Source organism: Chiloscyllium punctatum, chromosome 46, assembly GCF_047496795.1.
Source record: "Chiloscyllium punctatum isolate Juve2018m chromosome 46, sChiPun1.3, whole genome shotgun sequence".
NCBI lineage: Eukaryota > Metazoa > Chordata > Chondrichthyes > Orectolobiformes > Hemiscylliidae > Chiloscyllium > Chiloscyllium punctatum.
The window spans coordinates 3,480,897-3,496,505 of record NC_092784.1 but is presented as its reverse complement, the minus strand read 5'-3'; positions in this window follow the sequence as shown (position 1 = coordinate 3,496,505).

The following is a 15,609-nucleotide window of genomic DNA, read 5'->3' as shown; positions in this document are numbered from 1 at the left end:
GCGTAGGGAACTTGTGCGTAGAATATGAGCAGACAAAGGAAGCCCTAAATGAGTCTTTTGCTTTGGTTATAACGAAGGAAAGGGACCTTGTTTCGACTGGGAGCTTTGAGAAACTCGCATACAGGCTTGATTCTAGCCAGATCGATGATGCTGACGTGCAGGAAGCTTTGGCAAACATTAAGGTGCATGAGTCCCCAGGGCAAAGCCAGATATATCCTCAGCTCCTCCGGAATTCGAGTAAGGAGATTGTTCCACTTTTCCAGAAAGTTAATAGGGAAATCGCTAGCAATTACAGACTAGTTAGTCTTACGTCTATTGTCAGCAAAGTTTTGGAAAGAATTCTGAGGGATAGGATTTATGATTAGGAGAAAGTGAGGACTGCAGGTGCTGGAGTACCAGAGATGAAAAAAGTGGTGCTGGAAAAACACAGCAGGCCAGGCAGCATCCGAGGACCAGGAGAGTCGACGTTTCGGGCATAATCCCTGCTTTATTCCTGAAGATGGCCTTATGCCCAAAACGTCGATTCTCCTGCTCCTCGGATGCTGTCTGGCCTGCTGTGATTTTCCAGCACCACTTTTTTCAACAAAGGATTAATGACTATTTGAAAAAGCATAGCCTGACGAAAGGCAGTCAGCGTGGCCTTGTGAGTGGCAGGTCATGCCTCACAAATTTTATTAAGTTCTTTGGGGAGCTGACAAGGCAGGTCGACGAAGGTCAAGCAGTAGATGTGGCATTTGATAAGGTTCCCCATGTTAGCCTCACTCATAAAGTCAGGAAGTATGCGATACAGGGAGACCTGGCTATCTGGATTCAGAATTGTTTGGATGACAGAAGGCAGAGATTGCATGTAGGTGGAAAGAATTCTGCCTGCAGGTCAGTGTTGAGTGGGACCCACAGAGTTCTGTTCTTGGGGCTGTGCTCTTTGTACTTTTCATGAATGTGTTGGGTGAGGAGTTTGAGGGGTTGGTGAGTAAATTTGCAGAAGACACAAATGTTGAAGGTTCTTTTATAGTATCGAGGGATACTGCAGCTCCAGCGTGACATCGGTAAAATGTCGTGCTGGGCTGAAAATGACAAATGGAGTTCAACCTTGACAATATGAGGTGATACATTTTGGAAAGTCGAACTCGAAATCTGAATATAGGATTCCAGACAGGATTCTTGGCAGTGTGGAGGAACAGAGAGCTATTGGTGTTCAAGCAGATAGATCCCACATCGTTGCTACCCAAGTGGATAGGAGTGAAAAAAGAGCATATGGTGTTTTGGCTTTCATTAACGGGGGATCGCATTTTACGCCACGAGGTTTTGTTACTGCTCTACAAATCACTGGTGAGACCACACATGGAACATTGTATCCAGTCCTGGTCGCCCTATTGTAGGAAAGGTATAGACACTTTGAGGACGGTGCAGAAAACGTTTACCAGGATGCTGCCTGGACTGGAGGGCTCGCCTTGTGAAGAAATGTTGACCAAGCTCGGACTTTTACCTCTGGAGATGAGGAAGAGACGTGACCTGATCGAGGTATGCAAGCTTATTAAAGAAATAGTCTGAGACTTTTCCCCAGTACAGGATTGACTGGTAGGAGGGCTTGTAGTTTTTAAGATATTAGGAAAAAATGTATAGAGGGGATGTCAGAGGAAGGTTCCTTCCGCAGAGAGTTGTGAATGCATGGAATGCGTTGTCAATGGTGATGGTGGAAGCGGAGTCATTCGGGATATTAAAGCGACTGCTGGCATGCAAATAGATCGCAGACAACTCAGGGATGTGTAGCTTAAGTTATTTGATTTTACATGAGGACTAATGCTCGGCACCACATCGTGGAACAAAGGGTCGACTTTTCTATGTTGTATCTTCTAAAAGTGGTCATGAAATAACTTTAGTGTGCACAATTAATAAGAATCCCAAAGCCATTTACTCTATATAAGAAACAAACGTTAACTGAAGAAAGGATTGGTCCACCAAAGGACAAGGAAGGAAGGCTGCATTTTGAACCTGAGAAGATGTGTGAAATTCTGAACGATTACTTTGCATCAGTGTTCACTGAGGAGAGAAGAGATAGAAGTTTGATTACTCTGGATCACGTTCACATAAGTAGGTAAGATTGTTTGGTAGGCTCGAGCTTATTACGGTGGACAAATCAACAAGGCCGTGTGGGATGTATTCCAGGTTGCTTAGGGAGGCAAGAGAGAAAATATCTAGGCCCTGTCAGCTATCTTTGTAGCATCCTTAAACACAGCTGAGGTGCTGGAAGATTGGGAAATTGCTCATGTTACCCTCGTGTACAAGAGGGTACTAGGAACATTTCGGTTAACTATAGACCAGTGAGCCTGACATCAGTGGTGGGAAAGTTGCTGGAGAAGGTACTGAGGCGTAAAATCTATTTATATTTGGAACAGAATGGACTTATCAGTGATAGGCAAAATGGTTTTGTGCGGGAGAGATCGTGCCTTACGAATTTACTCGAATTCGTTGATAAAGTAACCGTATTGACAGATGAAGGAAGGACTTTAGATGTCATATACATAGACTTTTACAAGGCGTTTGTTAAGGTTCCCATAGTAAACCAACGGAGAATGTGAAGTCACATGGTGTGCAGATTGTTCTCGCTAGGTGGCGAAATAACTGGTTGAAAAGCTGGAGACCGAGAGTAGTCCTTCAAGGGAGATTCTCGAAATGGAGAAAGGTGACGAGTGGTGTGCCACAGGGATCAGTGCTGGCGCCAGTGCTGTATGTGATGTACACAAATGATCTGTAAAAGGGCACTCTGTGTATAATCAGCAAGTTTGCAGATGACACGAAAATTGGTGGAGGAGCAGAAAACGTAGGACACTGTCAAAGAATACAGGTGAATGTAGATAGACTGGAGGGTTGGCAGAGAAGTAGTAGATGGAGCTTAATTCGGGCAAATGTGAGTTGATACATTTTGGAAAGTCTAATTTTAGAACGAATTATACAGTAAACAGAATGGCATTGTGAAAAGTTGATGAGCAGAGAGATCGGGAAGTGCAACTCAATTGTACGCTGAACATCGCTCACAGGTGGATGGATTGGTCAAGAAGGCATATAGTATGCTTGCCTTCATCGGATGGGCTATTGAGTAAAAGAACATCAGGTCTGTTAAAATTTTACAAGACATTGGTTCGGCCGCATTTGGAATACTGTGTACATTTCTGGTCACCACATTACCAAAAAACTGTGAAGACTTTGGAGAGGGTGCAGGCAATGTTTATGAGGATGTTGTCTGGTATGGAAGGTGCTACCTATGAAGAACAGTTGACGAGCTTAGGATTGTTTTCATTAGAAAAAAGGAGATTGAGGCGAGACCTTATTGAGGTCTACAAAACCATAAAAGGTATAGACAGGGTAGATTGAGATAAGCGTTTTCCAAAGTGAAGGATTCAGTAATGAGATGTCACGCTTTCAAGATGACAGGTGAAAAGTTTAAGGGGGATACTCGCGGCAAATACCTTACACAGAGGGTGGTAGGTGTATGGAACGCGTTGCCAGCAGAGGTAGTAGAGGCAGGCACGTTCGATTCATTTCAGATGCATCTGAATAGATGGATGAGTGCTTGGGGAGCAGAGGGATACAGATGCTTCGGAATTGGGTGACAGATTTACACACTAGATTTGGATTGGCTCAGGTTGGGGCGCCATAGGGCGTCCTAGGCTGAAAAATTTATTTGTTCTTTGTACTCTTTGTTCTATCCAGGTTATCATTATGCCACATGACCTCCAGTCTCTTTCTCATTATTGTAAATATTTTGCACCCTTTCCCGTTTTTAACATTCTTCGTATATCAAGGCAACACGAATTGTACACAGTACTCCAAATTTGACCTTACTCTCCTCTTGAACAGCAACAGCATCATGTCCAAATTACTATATTCACTGTTCTGACTGATGAAGGCAATCGTACCTACTGCCTTCACACCAACCTGTCCACATGTGTAAGTGCTGCTCTGATTTGCTTAAAAAAAGGCAGTACCTCATATTTATCTGCAGGAAGCTCCACTTGCCAATCCTCAGCCGACTGGCCCAGTTAATCATTGTCCCATTTTTCTAATAAAATGACCTTCTTTCCTGCCATTTAACCAGCAATCCTCGGAATTCTAGTGGCACACAAACCCACCAACACTCTCAAACAAAAATTACCAAACTTAAAAGACCCAGTACAACCCATGGACAAACTCAACGTCATCTACAAAATTCCATGCAAGGACTGCCACAAACACTACAGAGGAAAAACAGGAAGAAAGTGAGGCACCAGGATACACGAACACGAGCTAGCCACAACAAGACACGACCCTCTCTCCCTCGTAGCCCTACACACGGATGAAAAAAAACCACCAATTCTACTGGGACAACACATCTATCCTGGGACAAGCTAAACAAAGACATGCCAGAGAATTCCTAGAGCCCTAACACTCCAACCACAACGCCATGAACAAACACATAGATCTCGATGCATCTATCAACTCCTCAGAAGAGTACATCCAAAAAACATTCAAAGTTGTACAAAGCGAAATAAAATTAAACTCAACCTTTCCTAAATTGCTTCACTCAGGGTGACCTTGATGCAACTTAACTGCTTGGTCTGCATCGCTCCCTGTGTTGGACAGATATCGAGTCTACGTGTGTAAGTAAATGCACTGCTGTGGTCTGCAAAGTTTCTGGTGCAAGACAGATATATTTTCCAGGTCTATAGATCTATGCACTGCGGTGGTCTGCTTCGGTCCTCACGCTGACCAGATATTTTTTCCAGGTTTTTTCGATTACTGCAGTGTTGTGGTCTCCCTCGTTCCCAGTGCTCGACAGAGACCTATGAGAAAGTGAGGATTCAGATGCTGGATATCAGTGTCGAGAGTGTGCTGCTGGGAATGCACAGCAGGCCAGTCAGTGTCCAAGGAGAAGGAGAATCAACGTTTCTGGCATAATCCCTTCATCAGAAATCTGATCAGTGCTTATTTCTGAAACTTCGATTCTCTTGCTCCTCGCATGCTGCCTGCCCTGATGTGCGTTCCCCGCATTCTAGTCTGTGTATAAAGGTCAATGCACTGCTGTGTTCTGCATAGCTCCCAGTGATGAACATGCACCTAGTCCGAGTTTAAAGATCGAGGCAATGCTGTGGTCTGCACAGCTCCCCGTGTTGGACAGATGTCTAGTTTGGGTTTAGAGAGCAATGCACTGCTGTGGTCTGCACAGTTTTCTGCTGTCGGCAGATTGCTGGTTTGGACTGAGCAGATCTTGATCGACATAGTGTCGTGTGCTGGACAGGTAACTCCTCTGATTTAATATTTCTCTGTTATGTATTGAAAATGTATTATACCTAACAATTTCGGCTGATCTGTTATGCCTTTCGTTCTTATTTTGCGATTGGACCCTCCGTTTCTCAATCCATTAATGTTGCAGTGTGCCTATGTACAGTACATCATGTTGCTGAATATCTACTGTACTGGCAGCAACCACAGCCTCGTCATTCAGAAGAAGTCAGCCATTCCCATCGTCTTCAGGTCTCCACGTTGCCAGAAATGATAGCCTTCTGAATAAAGGTCATCCCCTTGGAACACAGCTCAAAACACAGGTGCCCTCACCAACCCCCACCGCCAACCAACCACTTCAAAATATTTCGTTCAGTAACAAGAGCAGTGGGGCCACTGGGAACATTAAGGAGCAGATCATCAGGGAGATGGAGGAACACTTCCCATGACTGAAAAAGTCTAACTGAACCAAACAGTACACACTGTGTCTCTAAGTCCTGTTATCTCCCTACATTTAATTAATACACAGACGATTATTTTTGCTGAACAGTATCATAGTTTTACATACACCCACGTTACATTCCTGCTGCCAAGTAGCTGTCCATTGCTTATCCAATTAGAAATTCTCTACCTCCTCTTGATAACTTAGTTTTCTGGCTATCTAAGTTAGAATACATCTGTTGCATTTCTCTAAAACGTTGCAAATCGTTGAGGTCCCTGTAAAGGTCACTGTGTCACTGCAGTCATTAATTTGTGTTAAACTGATAAAGACTCATTTATCCCTAACCTATCCCTTCTCCCAGCTCAATAACCAGTCCGCCCATATTCCTGTGTGGCTGTTTTGAAAGGGTGAATATTCCTTGCAATTTGCAATGAACCAGGAATGTGATATTTCAAGGTCGGCTTCAATTTCTGAGCAACAGGCTCGAATAGCTGAATAGCCTCATTCTGTTCCTGTTTAAAAATCTTGATGGGCTGAATAGCCTGCTTCAGTATAGGCGTAGCTATGAATGTTACTGAACATGTTGGAATCATCGGTGAGCAGTCCACTTCTAACATTATGATGGAGGGAACGCCATTGATGCTGCAACTGCTGATGGACCATGTTGCTTCATGGAGGACCAACTTCCATTTGCTTGGTCCTTTCGAACTATGTCCTACTTCACAGGAAGGAATGCCACATAACACAGTGGGCAGGATCTTCAATATGAGGCAGCTGAGACATTCCCTCCAACAGGACTGTGTGCTGGTTGCTCCAACAGATACTGTTAGAGACAGATCCATCTGGAAAAAGGAGTTTGGTGAGAATGTTTCCTTCTTTTTGGTTACCCCATCAGTTGCCCTATTCTGGTTGATGTGTATTTGATGTCTCTCCCTGCCTAGTCAGTGGTGGACGTGTGGAGACACACTTGGTGATGGCCATGAAGTCCCAGACCCAGAGTATGTTCTTTTTCCTTCTCACCCGCAGTGCTTCCTTTGTTTTGTTTTCAAATTCAAGGGGAACTGACTTACCACTGAGAGGTGGGATGAAGAGGAGCAAGATGTATCCATCCTCAGGCGATATCCTTGACCACCTTTGAACTGTTAGCATGAGATTTCCGGGGTCCTGAAATCAATCTTGGGGAATTGCAGGGTAACCTCTTCCCTAACTTTAACCCAGGGAACCGCCATCACTTTTGCGTCCGTACTGCCGGTAGGACAAGATATACCCAGGGATGGTGATAGTGCTTCATGAAACATTACCCATCAGGCCTGATTCTTTGAGTAGGATGGTGTCAGACTGTTTTCTAACTGGGAATGTAATATGGGAATATAAGATTATGAAAGGATTGGACACTCTGGCAGCAAGAAGCATGTTTCCACTGACGGGTGAATGCCGAACCAGAGGACACAGCTTCAAAATACAGGTAGACCATTTAGGACAGACATGAGGAGAAACTTCTTCACCCAGAGAGTGGTGGCTGTGTGGAATGTTCTGCCCCAGAGGGCAGTGGAGGCCCAGTCTCTGGATTCATTTAAGAAAGTGTTGGATAGAGCTCTCAAAAATAGTGGAATCAAGGGTTATGGAGATAAGGCAAGAAGAGGACACTGATTAGGAATGAACAGCTATGATCATATTGAATGGAGGTGCAGGCTCGAAGGGCTGAATGGCCTACTCCTGCACCTATTGTCTATTGTCTATTGTCTTATACAAGGCAGCATCCGAGGAGCAGAGGAATCAACCTTTCGAACATCAGCCCTTCATCAGGAATGAGGCTTCTGGGATGGGTGGCTGAGAGATAAATGGAAAGAGATTGGGGCTAAGGGAAAGGTAGCTGAGAATGTGATAGACAGCTGAAGGTGGGGTAGAAGGTTATAGGTCAGAGAGGAGAAACAACCAGAAATAGGGAAAGATGAAGGACAGGTCAAGGGTGCGGTGCTGAGTTGGAGGCTTCGGATTGTGATAATGTAGGGGGAGAGGAAATGCGAAAAATGATTAAATCTACATTGACCTTGTGCAGTTGCAGTGTCCCACGGCGGAATATGTGGCGTCTTCCTCAAGATTTTGGCTGGTTATTGTTTCTCGGAAGAGAAGCCAGGACCTGCACTTCCTTGGTGATGTGGGAGGCGGCATTGAAGTGTTCAACATGGGGCGGTGGTGCTGATTGCTGCGGGTGTCCCTGAGATGTAGTCTGAAATGATCTGCAAGATGGCCTCCAGTACCACCGATGTAGAGGAGACCAAATTGAGTGCAAAGAACACTGGAGGTGACACTGGCAGAGGCACAGGTAAGTTTCCATCGGAAGCAAAAGACCCTTTGTGGCCGTAGATGGATATCAGGCGGGAGGTGAAGGCGCAGGTTTTTCAGGTCTTTCGGTGGCAGGGGAAGGTCCCAGGAGTTGGAAGAGGGCTGGCGGGCGTCAATTTGAAAAGAATGCCGCGGAGGGAATGGCCCCTGATCAGGGTAGGGAGGGAAGTATATTCCAAGTTGTGGGGTCTGTTTGTAGCTGGCGTAAATGGCGACAGATGATGCGATGTATACGGACGTTGGTGGGATGCAAGGTGAAGCGTGTCTGTCCTTGTTGCGTTGGGAGCACTGGAGTTGGACGGCGCAGGTGCAGGAAGTGGAAGAGATGCACTGGACGGCATCATCAAACACGTGGGAAGGGAAATTGTAATCTTTGAAGAAGGAGGTTTTCTGTGTTTTTACAAAAGGCAAGATGGAAGGAGGTGTAGACTCCATGGAGGTCAGTACGTTTGTAGGAAATGTCCATTGTTAATTGGTTTCCTGGAATATTATGTACCCAATATTTTATAACGGACATTCCACAAACATTCTATGCCTGATATTATATGTGAACGGCCGGACACCAGTGAATTGCACAAATGGTCAGATGCCGAGGGAAATGATCCCGTTCCAAAGAGGAGACACTGCTCCGAATACCTCATGCAGTGAAAGGATTGAGTACATTTTCCCTGCGTTTACATTTCTTCACCACCCAGGATCGACCACAACTTAGACGAGAAAGCAGAAATTTCGAAACTCCGTTTGTCTTCAAGGAACTGGGAATGAATCCTTCAGGATAGCAAATTGTTCACCCTATATATTAGGTACTGGAAAGAAATGACCTGTGCCTGCTGTCGTGTTATCGAGTTTGTGGGAATTTCTCAAGAACCATCTGTACTTGTGGACGTGTCTCTGTGTGTTTGGGAAGGGAAGGTTTCTTGTGATTCGTCACTTTTTTTCACTAATTCAGAATTTCCCATTTGTTATTGCAGCTCCAGTTATTTCAGTAATAATGTGAAGTTACACATTTGATAATCTCACTGGATCCTCAGTCAGACTAGGAAATATGCGTACAGGCTGATAGATAATCTGCTTGTTTTCCTTCCTCACAGTTAACGCACTGACAATCTACGTCTTGCATGAGAAAGATTGTGGATTGTCTCCATGCGTGAGGCGTTACCTGGTGGCCATGGCAGCGGCAGATCTACTGGTCATTATCTTCGATCTGATACTGAGAAAGATTCCCGTTGTTTATGCAGAATTGTTTTATTTTTTCAAGTCCATCCCCGTCTGTAATATCCACGCCGTCCTGATTTATGCATCCATTGACTGTTCTGTCTGGTTCACCGTCACTTTCACCTTTGATCGGTTTGTGGCCATTTGCTGCCAGAAACTGAAAAGTAAATATTGCAGTGAGAAAACAGCGGTTGTGGTGCTGGGAGCAGTGACGGTGCTGAGTTGTTTAAAGAACATTTTCTGGTATTTTATGCTCACAACTCAGTATCGGCTGATGACACGCCCCTGGTTTTGTGAAGCAAAAGATGGTGTTCAATCCTCCCATGTCTGGGTCACAATCCAGTCCATCCACTACACTGTAACCCCGGCCCTACCATTTCTCCTAATTCTGCTGCTCAATGGTCTCACAACTACACACATTTTAGTGACCAGCAGAGCCCGCAGGAGACTCCGAGCTACCACCAATGGGGACACTCAGTCGGACACAGAAGTGAGAAATCGAATTAAATCCATCATTTTACTGTTTTTGATCTCGGCCAATTTCATCCTGTTATGGTCAATATTTATGCTGTATTCTATGTGGGTGCGGATTCAGGAAATTGTGAATACCCCTGTACATCTCCATCGTTATCTGCGGGAATTGGGCTTCATGCTGCAGCTCCTCAGTTGTTGCACAAACACCGCGATTTATGTCGTGACACAGAATAAGTTCAGACAGCTTCTGAAGAATGTGCTGACATATCCATTTACCTAAATTCATCAATCAATCAAATTCAGTCGTTATTCAATCCATTCAGGATTTCCTCATATCAGTTCAGAGTTTCAGAAATGAAGCAGTCTGTCTCTCTTTTAACAGACTGAGGGTAGCTCTCGTCTGTGCAACAGTATCCCACATTGGGGTTACATGGACACATTAGAATGTTTCTCACAACTTAGTGGCCAATGGGAAACGGCAAAATCCAACTGACTGTACTCTATCACTTCAATTTGTAATCAAAACTGTTCATTAAAAAGCGCCAAACAGCAGAGTGGAAGGTATTGTTGTTTGCCTTTGCTTTGAAGAAGCTGGGCTGGAGAGAGAAAGACTCAGCCCCAAGTCATGGTCCACAGGAAGGGGAGGGATTGGGACTGAACTTAGCAGTTGGGTTTAAGTCATTCTGTCCTTGCTTTCACCTCTGCGTCCCCCCACTCTGACCTGGCCGACTGCACAATTCACCTCTCTGCCTTTTTCATTCTCCCTCCATATCTCCCTCCCAAGCTCACACTGTTCTTCAGTTTTTCTCACTCCGCCTTCCATTTACACAGTCTATTTCACTGGCTACGCTCCCCATTCTCCTGCGCTCTCTGCGTTCTGCACTCGTTCAATCCCAATCGACCTCTCTCCAATTCTGTCTTCCTCGAATCCTCTTTTTACATTCCGTTGCTTGGGGGACAGAAGAGGGGTGTGGATATTCAGGCCGATTCTGGGGGAGAAAAGATGAATGTAGCGTGCCAGGCTGTTGCTCACTAAACAGCCTGGGGCTTGGGACAAACGTCCTTTCTCGGGGATACAGTGAATGCGAGAGCATTCAAGGAGGTAATAGTGGGGGAGGCACCATCGGCTGTGGAAGGGGCTGATGGGTGGGAGTTGGACAGCAGGCTGCTTCACACGCCAGAGACTGTGTAGAACACATTGTAGGCACTCATTGATCTAAGTGGGCACGTGATCAAAGGTCAGTTCAAGAGAATTAACTAGGGAGGGGCATTTGACAAATGTTCAGGGTAGGGAGTGTGCGGGTGAGTGAGCGTTATGGTGAGAGAGAATTCGGGCGGATGATCGTGACGGTGTGGACTGTGCAGTCGAGTGCACGAGTAGTGTACATTGGTGCTGGAATGTACGAGGAGTGAACATGACGGTAGGAGACTGTGCATGGAGATTGAGAGGGACCACGGGGTAGTGTGCAGGAAACTGAGTGCAATGTTGTGGAAGTATTCAGGGAGAGCGAACATGATAGTGTGGGCGTTTGTGGGGGAGAGCGCGTGATGTGGTATGAGTGTGTGGGGAGGGATAATGATGGAGTGGGAGTTTGGGGAAGTGAGTGTGACGATGATGGAGCATGATGGTGGGAAATGTGTGCGGAGGATTAAGGGTTATGGTGTTGGCGTGGGAAGGCTGGAGCGTCTCACGGTGGAGGAGATGAAGGGGAAATAAAAGTCATGGTGAGGGAGTGTGAGGGGGAGTGAGTGCAAAACTGAGGGCGGGTACAGGGGAGTAAGCGTGATGGTGAGGAGTGTGTAGCACGGTAGGCGTTATAGTGATGAAGTTTACGAGGATTGAGCATAATGTTGGGGAACTCCGTGGGGGAGTGATCATGGTAATGTGGGCATGTGGGAGGAAAGAGAGCGGAACGTTGAGGGGAGAGTGTGGGTGAGGCAGTATGTTGGTCGTTGAGTGCGGGGGTGAGCGTGACGGTGACAGAGCTTGTTGGAGAGTCAGCTTGACTGGGGGAAGTGTGCAGGAGTGTGAACATGATGGTTTGGGTGTATGCGGATAAGAGAGTGTGACAGTAGAGAAGAGGGTAGAGGAATGAATGTGATGGTGGAGGAGTGTGCAGTGAAGTGACTATGGTGGTGCTGTACTATGCAGCGGAGTGAGTGGGGAATGATTGCGATGGAAACAAGGTTGTTGGGAGATGGTATGACAGTGGGAGAAGGTTCTGAGGAATGGATGTGATGTCAGGGCTGTGCATGGAAGAGTGTGCGGGACAGTGGGGAAGTGTGCAGGGGAGTGATGTGACGTTAGGACAGTGGCGGCGTATTGAGCATTACGGTGTGGTGGTGTGCGTGTTGGTGGGGGCGTCTGTTTGGTAGTGAGTGTGATGGTGGGGACGTGTGGAGGGGAGTCAATGTGACCACGGCGGATTGTGTGACTGTGGGGAGCATTCAAGGGAGTGAGCATGATGGTGGAGAGTGTGTGAGTGAGCGAGCGTGATGGTGGGCATTTGTGTGGCGAGTAGGCTTGAAGATGAGGCATTGTGTGGTGGACTGAGCATGACAGTGGGGGAGTATATGGAGGAGTGAACATGATGGTGGAGGGATTTGGGGGATGTGAGTGAGATGGTGGGCAAACATGTGCAGAGTAAGTGCATTGGTAATGGTGTTTGGGACGGTGTGAGTTTGACAGGATGGGAGTTTGCAGGGGAGTAAGCATGAAGATGTGGGAGTGCAGGTGAAGTGAAAGTGACGTTGGCATTTGTACAAGCAAGCGAGCCTGTCCATGGGTGACAGTGCAGCAGAGTAAGTGTGACAGTGGGGGAAGTGTATGGGTGCATACATGACAATGGCGGAGAGTGCGAGGGAGTGAGCATAATGGTGGGGCAATATGTGAGGGAGTGAGCGTGATGGTCGGGGAGTGTGTGGGTGAGTGAGTGTGATGGTGGGTGTATGTGCGGAGCAGTGAGAGTGAAGGTGCAGAACTGTGCGGGAGGTGAGCATTACAGTGGTGAAGAGGAAGGAGGAATGAGTGTGATGGTTTGGGGAATGTGCAGGGAAGAGGCAGTGACGGTGGGAGAGAGTGCGTGAGAGTGAGTGAACAGTGCGCGAGTACGTAGGATTGAGTGTGAAAGTGGGGATGTACGCAAGAGAGTGAGGGTGATAGTGGGTAACTGTGAACGTGACAGTCGGCAAATGTGCGGGGAGTTAAATGACAGTGTGCAGTAATGTTTGGGAGTGAATGTGATGATGTAAAGATTGCAGGAGTGAGTGTGACCATGGAACAGGGCGCAGGAAGTGATCATGATGATATTGGAGTATGCAGGGGAGAGAGTGTGACGTTGGTGGAGACTCCTGCTGAGTGAGTGCGACATTGGGGGAATGTGAGGCAGAGTGCGTGACGATGGGCTCGCGTGTGGGATGAGGAGGAATAACAGTGGAGGATTGTGCGGGGGAGTGAGTGTGATGGTGAGGGAGTGTGCGGCAAGTTGCACTGACGATAGAGGAGTGTGTCAGCGAGTCAGCGTCAAGGTAGGAAGCATCTGAGGAGTAAGCACGAAGGTGCGTGAATGTTTGGGGCAGTGACGGTGGGAGAGTACGCAAGTGTGGGGGTCTGATGGTGGGAGCATGCACAGGGAGGGAGAGTGAGGTTTTAGAAGTGTGAGGGTGCGTGAGTGTGAGGATGCTGAAGTATGCGGGTAATTGAGAGTGACGTTTGGGGAGAGTGCAGGAAAGTGAGTGTGATGGTGGTGGATTGTGGGGGAATGAACATAACACAGAGCATTGTGCAGGGCAGTGAGTGTGCTGGTGGGGGAGTGTACCTGGGAATGAACGTTGTATAGGGGTGTTTGTGGGAGGGGAGTGAACGTAACTGTGGGGCAGTGTGCATGGGAGAGAGTCGAATGGGGGAGTGAGTATGACGGTGAGAAAGTATCTTGGAAATTGATTGTGACAGTGGGTGTGCGTGTGTAGGGGATTGTGTGTGATGGTGTATGAGAATGCAGAGGAGAAGGAGTGATGGTAGGGGTGTGTGCAGGGAGGTGAGAATGACTGAGTAGTGTCTGATGGGGAGTGAGCATGATAGCGGCAGTATGCACGGAGCATTGAACGTGATGGTGCGGTGTGCATGGTGGAGTGAACGCAACACTGGGGCAGGGTGCGGGGAGTATGAAAATAACAATGAGAGAGCGTGCGGGGAGTGAGCATGACATTGTCCTGTATGTGGGGCAGTGAGAGGGACTGTGGGGGAGTGTGTGGGGAAGTGAGCGGGACGGCTGGAGATAAAGTGCGGGAGTGAGCTGGACGGTAGTGGAGCGCACGGAACTGAGTGTGATGGTGGATGAGTGTGCGGGGGAGTGTGCATGATGGTGAGCGAGTGTGTAGGCAAGAATGTATGAGGATGGGTGAGTGTGTGCAGAAGTCAGTGTGATGGTGCTGTGAGTGAGTAGTGGTTTGAGTGTGATGGTGGGGGAGTATGCCAGGGACTGAGTGCAAAGGAAGTAGTGTGTGTGGGGGAGGGAGTGTGATGGTAGGAGAGTGCATGGGGGAGTTTGTGCGATACTGTAAAAGTGTATAGGGGAGCGACTGTGACGGTGGGTGAGTGTGGTGATAACGGGTTGTGACACCGGGACAGTGTGTGGTAGAATGAACTTCATTGCGTGGGAGTGTGTGGGAGAGTGAGCATAAGGGTGGGAGAGTGTGCAGTCGACTGAGAGTGAGGGTGCAGGAGTGCGAGGGCAAATGAGAATGACATTGGGTGAGACTGCAGGAGAGTGAGTATGAAGGTAGGGGATATTGTGGGAGAATGAGCATGTTGGTGTGCGTGTGTGAGGTGGTAAACATGATGGTGGGGGCGTGTGCGTGGGAGTCCGATGGTAGGATCATGTGGGCGTGAGCGCTACGTTGGGGTTGTGAGAGTATGAGGGTGGGGGAGAGTGTGGGCGAATGAACATGACGGTGGGTCAGTGTGCAGGGTAGTAGGCATGACAGTGTGGAGAGTGCGGAGGCTGTGTTTGATAGTGGGTGAATGTGCAGTGTAGTTAGGATGATGTGAAGTAGATTGTGGGGAAGTTGGCTTGATATTGGGGCGAGTGAGGCAGATGCTGTGGGAGTGTGCAGCGGAGTGATGGTGATGTTGGCGGACTGTGGAGGGGAGTGAGCATTGTGTTGGGGAATGTGCGGGGAAGAGAAAGTGATTGTGGACGAATGTGCAAAAAAAATTAGAATAACAGTGGAGGCGTATGCAGAGAACTGAGCATGATGATGGGGGAGTGTGCAGGGGAGTGAAGGTGATGGATGGGGTGTGTGCAGGCAAGAGAGCATGATGGCTGGAGATCTTTTGCGGGAGTGAGAGAGAAGATTGCGAGCACGCAGGGAGGGATTGTGCAGCTGAGTGACTGCGATTCTGTGTGCATGTACATGAGAGTGTGTGTTGCTTTGGAGCAGTGTGCAGGGAAATAGGTGAGAATGCAGGAGAGCGTGCAAAGGAATGACTTTGATGCTAAGCAAGTGTGAGGGAGAGCGGGCCTGAGGGTGGAGAAGTGTACACGTGAGTGAGCTTGACAGTGGGGAGAAATGCACAGGAGTGAGCGACACATTGATAGACCATTGATAGATGGATCGTGATGGTAGAAGATAATGTGGGGTGCTGTTGAGGGGGCACAGTAGTGATTATTATAGTAGGGAATTGAGTGAGGAAATGAGTGTGATGGTGCAGGGGAGTGAAGGCGGTTGTGAGTGTGACAGTGCAATGAAGTGAGCGCGAATGTAAGCATGACTATGACGGAGTGAGTGTGAGGGGATCAAGGTGACAGTGATGAAGTGAGTGTGAGAGGTTCAGAGTTATATTCAGTGAGTGAGAGAGACGAGGTGAGGAT